This window comes from Fukomys damarensis, unplaced genomic scaffold, assembly GCF_012274545.1.
Source record: "Fukomys damarensis isolate Sample0158 unplaced genomic scaffold, DMR_v1.0_HiC HiC_scaffold_12, whole genome shotgun sequence".
Lineage (NCBI taxonomy): Eukaryota > Metazoa > Chordata > Mammalia > Rodentia > Bathyergidae > Fukomys > Fukomys damarensis.
Genome location: NW_022900924.1, coordinates 12,601,388 through 12,609,204, shown reverse-complemented (window position 1 = coordinate 12,609,204; position 7,817 = coordinate 12,601,388). Strand labels below are relative to the sequence as shown.

General features: G+C 50.7%; 1 long non-coding RNA gene across 2 annotated transcripts in view; it reads right to left on the bottom strand.

Moving 5' to 3' along the window:
- The window catches only part of LOC104848237, a 15,345-nt gene extending 7,553 nt beyond the window's left edge, over nucleotides 1–7,792 (bottom strand). The window contains exon 1 of one of the 2 annotated variants that reach the window (XR_776355.1): nucleotides 7,616–7,792. This is a non-coding gene — a long non-coding RNA (uncharacterized LOC104848237). Of the gene's footprint in view, nucleotides 1–5,328; nucleotides 5,835–7,615 lie in introns of those variants that run through there. The other variant, XR_776356.2, reaches the window with a different exon arrangement.
- Between the last annotated feature and the right edge of the window lie 25 nt (nucleotides 7,793–7,817).

The window sequence follows — 7,817 nt, the reverse complement described above, 5'->3', positions numbered from 1 at the left end:
TAGAAAAAAAAAAAAAAAAAATGTAGTTCCTAGAAGTGAACTTGTTGAGTCAAAGTATGTGCATGTTATTGCAGGTGTTATATATGGGTAACACTGCCTTTACAACTACAGTTTGCTTTAAGAAGTTTCTGCCCAATGGGGCATGCTGATACAGGCCTGCAATCCCAGCAGTCTGGGAGGCTGAGGCAGGAGAACTGAAAGTTCAAACTAAACCAGGGCAACTTAGTAACTTAGTGCAACCCTATCTATAAGTAGACAGAAAGACAGACAGAGGTGCAGTCCTTGAAGGAACAGCCAGCCTATATGGGCCAAGCTAACAATCCCATATACAGGCTAGTGACAAAAAAAGAGGCCTGAGTGAGAGACAGTGTGTGTTAAGACAGTGCCTTCGAATCTTCATCACCACGTTCGGTTGTCTAGACAAACTCTGTACTGAAAGAATGTGAACATGTCCTTCAGTTCTACTTGTGGGAAATTTCAAGGAAGTCGTCCGTGCACAGAGAACTAGCCACAAAATGTTGCTTCACTAGGCTGAAAACAAGCTCAGTGCCCAGCACTACTGGATTGGGAATGTAAACTATGGAAGGAAAGAAACCATACTAACCAAGCTCTGGGAAGTGTGTCACAGAAAAGTATTACAACGCACAGAGAAATCTGTGTGCCGCTGCCCACCCTCCGTATCTGTCACCCAATGACAGATCGCAAACATTTAAATTGTTCTGAACATGGTATTATGCTTTCGATCAAAGTTCTCCCCCAAATTCTCATGTGTGTGGAAGGGGATTGGCTCACGGGGACTCAATGGAAGGGGTGTGTCCCTGGGGATGTCCCTTTGGAGGGTGTATCTCTCTTCCCGGCCGCCAAGGGTTGAGCGCCTTTTCCTCCACTGCACCCTTCTGCCATCCTTTTTCTGCCTTGGAGTCAGCTGATCAGGGACTGAAATCCGGAGCCAGAACAAACCTCCCCTCCTTTAAATTGTGGGTGTCAGGTATTTTGCCCCAGTGATGACAAACCGACCGAGACACATGGACAGCCTTTGTTTTTCTTCTTATTTCCTAAACAATACAGTAAACAACTATTTCCACGGCATGTGCATTCTGCCATCCTGGGAGTGGGTCCCTGGGATGGATTTAAGAAGTATTACAAATAATCCAGAGAAGATTTCAAAGACACAGGAGCATGTGGGTGGGTTGTGTGCAAATACTGCATCATTTCACATAAAGGACTCAAGCACCCTTGAACAGTGATATCTTCAGAGGGTCCTGGAACCCAGCACTCACAGATCTGAGAGATGAGTACATATTGAAACAGGCAGTGAATGATCCAATTTGTTAAAGTACTTACCCATGCATTTTTCCCATGCATTTTTAAATGGAAGGAAATATACTAAAATGTTAACAATGACTAGTGAGATAAAGCCAATCAACTACAATCTTCTTTTTAAGTTTAAATATAAATCTTTATTAAAAGAATGATAAATGGTCTGGGATGTAGCTCAGTGGCAGAGAACCTACCTCCCATGCATGAGGTCCTGAGTTTGGTTCTCAGCACAGAAAGAGACAAAGACAGAGAGAGAAGAGCGGGGGGGAATTATAAGTGCATATATAGCTTTTATTGACAAAATTTCAAAGTAAAAATTGCTTTTTCCTAAAAGGAGGTGGAATCGCTACTTGGCCTTTTGGCTAAGATCAAGTATTCAAAGGAGGTGGGGTTTGGGGGGCTTTTTTCTAGTCATAGGTTTTTTAATTGTTTTTTGGTGCTGGGGATCAAACCCAAGAACTTGTACACACTAAGCACTGCGTTACACCCTCATCCCAAGGTGATGTTATCTAAAAACAGTAACAAAAAGACAAAAAACAGGCTCAGTAGTCCTTGCCCTGTCACTCCAGAGGCCGAGGCAGAAGGACACAGGTTCCAGCCCAGCCTGGACAATTTAAGACTCTGTCTCAAAATGAAATACAAAAAGGGCTGGGAATATAGCTCAGTGGGTAGGAGCACCTCTGAGTCCAATCCCCAGTCCTGAAAAGAAAAACGTAACAGCACACTGCTTCCCGGAAGCTGCCTTCTCACGGAGTATTTCTCATGTTCTCCAGAGACACCACTTCAGTCATACAAACGGCAGCACCGTCACACTACACACTGGGCCCGGCACTGCTCAGACTGTGCAGATGAACAGACAAACTCTTAACTTGCCGGTGTCTGGTTAGGAGAGTTGGAGGTGTCTGGGGAGCATCAACCAGGGCCAGGGGGCCTCAGCATGAGTCCAGGAAGCCATGGAGAGGGACCAGAGCCCCACAGTTCTCATCCAGCTGGAAAGGGGTGCACCGTCCAGTTCCCACTAGGGATCACCCGCTGATGGCACAGGAGGGTCTCAGAAAACTGGATCTGATGGATCTTTACACAGGGCTGGGGGATACAAGCTTTTGCAACTCAGATCTTGTGCTCAATGCTGCACCTTCTTTTCTCAAAGAGGAGAGACTACAACTTCAGTTTGGCATTTTCCAAATCACTGACAAAGAACATGTAAATTTGTTTGCAATCAACCAAAAAGTTATTTTTAAAAGGAATTTCTCAAAGCAACTGAATTCTTCCCTGCCCAAGTCTCTGACCCATGGGGCAAAGGTTCATGGGAGCAAAGCTCCTTGGGGCAGCCCTCTTGGAGAAGGCAATTTTCTCTCCATAGGAGGGTGAGGAGCTTTCTTATTTCCTGGGCACCCAGCAGTGATCAAGGGGTGCATCTTACTGACGTGGTTAAAACAGAAATGCCCCACCCAAAGTAGGGGCAGCAGTTTAGGGCAGGAAGGAGAGAAGGGAGATGGCTGAGTTGAATGGTGGAAATTCTTAGATGACAGAAATCCTACCAGGGACCACCATTCCCTGGCACTGAGAGTTGGCATTGGTAAGCTAGTTCGGGGCATCAGGGCCTCTCTGAGCTTTGCAGGTGAACTGGTTCACTTCTATGAAGAGGCTGGGCAGGGTCTGAGCCAGTCTGCTGTCTCTGTCTGCATCTGAGAGCTCCTGGGGCAGAGGTCAGGACTTGTCCCTCTCTGCATTCCCCCCACCCTGCAGCTGCCTCCCAGCATCCCCTGCATCCCTGCATCCCAGTCCCCAGGTCAGACACCAAGCCACACTGCTTGTTTTTCCGTCCCTCAAACACACTGGGCAAAGTATTACCTCCAGGTCACTGGTCTTACTGTTTCTTGTCCCAGAATACCTTTTACAGGTCTTTATATCGCTGGCTCCTTCTCATCCTTCTTCCCCAAGTACCCCTTACCTAACCCCTGCATCAGGCATCTAATACATTGCCTTTGTGTGTGACCTTCAGAGCCATTAGGACTTTGTGGAGTTATCTGTGCTGGGCTGTGTAATTCAAAGATGGCTGCTACAACAGGATCTCCTATCACTCAAAAGGTTCTAGAACCTTCTGCTCCCCATAGGATAAGAGTGTGATTGGTTCCCCTTAAATCTGCCCTGGCTTATGACTTGCTTCTGACTAAAGTGACTCCCAAAACACAGGCAGAAGAGCAAAGCATCTCTACCTAGTTTCCCTGGTTGCTTCTTGTTGGCACTCTGAGTCACCATGTCCAAATCCTACCCTGAGGCTGCCATGCTGGGAGAAAGCCCAGGCTATAAAATGAAGCTCTGAGCTGGGTGTGGTGGCACACACCTATAATCCCAGCTCTCTGGGAGGCAGAAGGTTCACAAGTTCAAGCGCAGCCTGGGCAATTTAGCAATTTATCAAGACCGTACCTCACAATAAAAAAAGAAGGCTGGGGATGTAGCTCAGTACACAGGCATGGATTCAATCCCCAGTACCACAAAACAGAAAGACAATAAACGAAAGGCTCTGACAGCCTCCGCTCTCTCCCAGAGGCAATAGCCAGATGTGTACCTGAAGTTGTCCCCCCAGCCATGATCGCTGCCCCTTGCATCCTGCAGCAGAGACATGTCACACCCTTCCCATCTGCCCTGGCCAGATTCCCAACCCATTGTATATATAAGCATAATGAAATGGTTGTTTGAAGCCATAAATTTTGGAGTAAAGCAGAACGAGCTTCCTGGTACTGTAAATCTATGTGTTGTTGGCCTCTACCCACCAAGATATTGGTTCCAAAAGAGTGGGTGATTCCATGACTGGGTCCTTCCTGTATCCACAGTGTCTTACATACAGTGAGCACCCAACAAGAGATGAAGGCCGGCTAGCTCAGGGTAGCATGCTTGCCAGGCCTGCACCAGCCATACCACTACCACTAATAGAATATTAATAACTGAGTAAGAGAAAGAAGCAAAATTTGGGCCTGGAGCAGGGATGTATGTCTATGATCCCAGCAACTCAAGAGACTGAGGCTGGAGGATCACAACGGAAGGGAGATCAAAATTTTAAAGGGCTTGGGCTCCACCTCAGTGGTAGAGGACTTGGCCACAGGGTGAGGCCCTGGTTTAGTTGGGAGGGGAGGCTCATTTGAGAAACAATAAGAATTATTCTTGCAGTCTCTGACTGTCCCATTTATTCAGCACGTAGTTGGGCACAAGTGACAAGCAAGTCACCAGGGGCCAGGAACACCATAGCTTAATGCACTTGTGAAATCCCTCGGTCCCAACACTAGTGATGACCACAGGGAGACAGAAGCCTGGCTCCTTCCTGGCTCCCAAGATGGGTTGAAAAGCTGACTTTTTAGCACTAGAGGCGACTGCCAAGCCCCACCCAGCCCGCATCTGGGGCGGACTTAATTATCCCCCGGTGGGGCTGTTTTTACATCTACAGCTCAGTCACTTGTGCACTTGTGGCCTCTCTCTAGGCCAGGGGACGACTCCAGATAGGGACCATGTGGCAGGAAGACTGCTGCGGCGGTCCACATCTGGCCCCTTCCCGGGGGTTCCTCCCCAGCAGCTGTCCTCCTGCCTGGCTGCCTCCCACCCCTCGCCAAGCAGAAGCCTGAGCTTTCAAGCGCTCAAAGTAATCCTGGCAGGGGCGCAGCGGGCGCTGAGGGAAGCCTGCGGGATGCGCCTCCAGGTTTAACCACTTAATCCCCGAAGTACCTGCCAAGAACCAGATAGCGCGCGTCTGGCCGGCCGACCAGCCCGTCATTAATTCATTAAAGCAGGCTCCTGCCGGCCCATTATCTCCTAGCCGCTGACCACGTGGCACTGGAGCCTACCGTCCCCCTTTCTCCCCAGCTCCGGGTCCCAAGGCAGGATTCTGCCGACCCCTGGCCCCTCTCCCAGGCAGATTCCTGGGCTCCTCTCTCCCTCCCCGTCCTCTCCCAGGGCACGCGCGCCTCCCTCCCTCCCACGCCTCCCGCCCTCTCTCCTCCAGCCAGCGCTCACCATAAAGCCTCTTTTGTTCCTCTCCGGTACCTCGGAGCAGTGACTGGTTTAAATCTTACCCATCCTCCCGCAGCCTCCCCAGCCTCGGAGGAGCCGGCCCAAAGGCGCTCTCAAAGGCAATCTCAGGAGTGCAGGGATTTACTGCCTTCCCTCTAGCCACCCCCCCTTGTTCTCCATGCCCCTCCTCCTGCAGCCCCCAAGCCCGGGTTGGAGGGGGGAATGCATTCCCTCAAAGCCAGAAACTCACAACTCCGGTTCTGACTTCAGGACGACTCAGGTGAACACTCTCTGCCTCTGTTTCCCCTATGATGTCATAAGAATGGCCCTTTCAGGCCAGGGATTTAGCCCAGTGGTTCCACCGCCCGCCTCCAAAGCACAAGGTCCCAAGCTCAACCCCCCAAAAAAAAAAAAAAAAGTATGGCCCTGTCCACTTCTAGTTGAAGGAGCCAATAAAGAGCTAGGTAGGCACTGGACAGTGAAATGGATGGTCTCTCCCCACTTCAACTCCATGGACCAATACAGATCCATTTACCTGGAGAGCAAAAGCAAGGTTCTCAGGATGGGAGTGCTGCCGGCGAGTGGCTGAGTATTTATGCATTGTGAGATGCTGGGCACCAAACCCAAGGCCTCCCACAGGCTAAGCAAGGTCTCTACCACTGAGCTGCAACCTGGCCCCAGCCATGCCCTTAAATCCAGGTGATTCTGGGCCCTAAACTCATGCTCTTAATGGTCCCCGCATCCTCACCTGTCTGGCAGGGGGGTTCCCAGGAGGGTAAGTAGGAAAGGTGTGCATGCCAACAGTGACAAGGGTAAAACACTGACTACTCAGGGGAAGAAATGTGCTGTGCTCCAAGAATCACAATCACCCACATTTATATACACTTCTTAGGCACTGTTCTGGAGCTCTGTGTGAATTCATCTAACCCCGTTAGCAACACCCATCACTGTAGATTGAACCCAGTGAGGTATATCCCTAGCCCTTCTAACATTTTTTTGAGGCAGGGTTGCTGAATTTTCCAGCCTGGGGTCAAACTTGTGGTCCTCCTGCCTCAGCTTTCCAGAGTGGAGTGCTGAGATTTTGGAGGTGTGCCACCACACGGGCCCAGCTAAATTCAGCACTATTCTTACCCCCAGTTTACATATAGGAAAACTGAGTCTCGGGTTTTTGTTTCTTTTCCTTTCTCTTCTAATGATGACTTCTGAGAAAACTGTTGCTGGCTCCAAGTAGAGGTCAGGACAAGTTTGTAAGACTTCTGATCTGCACATAGCTGAGCTCAAACTGAACCCTTAAGGGACTGCTTTAAGTGACTCCCTGAGACTCTCGGGTAGGGGGTGCACATTCCCATTACCCCACCAGGATAGGGAAAGTGGGGAGCACCCAACACCTAGCATAGAACTCAACAAATCGTCTTTTCTCCGCTGGATTGACTTGCACTTCTACGTAATTCACTGGAGCTGGGAAAAGCTGGAAAAAATTAAGCACAAACCCAAGAAAAGTCGGAATTGCAGGTCCTCTGAGGTCAGCGTGTAGGAAGTAAGGGAGAGAACTCCATAGGCAAAGAAGCCCAAACATGGGGAAGCCCGGGTGAGAACGCAGGGGGTGGTGTGGAGGAAAGCTAGGGGTCCAGGGCTCCCGAGGCCTGAGAACCCTGAAGGGTGTGGTGCTGGGGACGCCCCGGAAGGACACAGCGGGTGCAGGAGAACCCAGGGACGGCTGTTCAGAGCAGGTGGCTCAGAGTCAAGGCTCAGGACGAAACTAACCGAGATAGAACCAGAGTGAGCAAGGGGAATTCTATGGCGACTTCTACCTGCAGGGACTGCTCCAGTGACCCCACCGCCGCCGCCACCTCCACCACCACCAACGCGGCGCATGCCCCTTGCTCTGCACGCGTTTTCCAACTTCTGTCTTCGTCTGGGAGCACAGGGGTGCACCCTGTCCGCCCAAAGGGCGACCTCACCTGAGGGGGCTTCAACTTTAGAAGCCTCACCAGTACTCTGCCTCCAGTCACACAGTGTGGGGCTCTGGCTGGGGTCCCCGCCGCCCTGGGTGCTGTGCCCAACACCCCTATTATCCAGCCTGTACCCCCAGACCTTTAGAAGCCGTGTCCCAGCCCCCCATTTCTATTAGCTTTCTTTCTCTTCCCCACTCGCAATTTCTTCTCCAGACAGTCATTCTCTGGTTCTCCCAACATTCTTTCCCCATCTTCTTGACCTTTTTCCCTCTCCCTTCTTTCTGCCTTCCCAAATTCCACGCCTTGGGCAAGTCCCGTCCTTTGGTTCCCATTACCTGGTCCCCTATACTTGGTCCAAAATGCTGTTTCCGCCCTTTTGGATTCGGCAGTCCCAGTCTGGCCCCTTCTGGCCAGGATGTGGGAAAGAGGGGAGAAACGGATGGGACCTCAGCACCCGGGAATCAGGCGGAGAGCACCCCAAAGCGCGCCCTTCTCTTCGCCAGCGCCCGTGTTGCGCGGGCCCACGAGACATCTGTC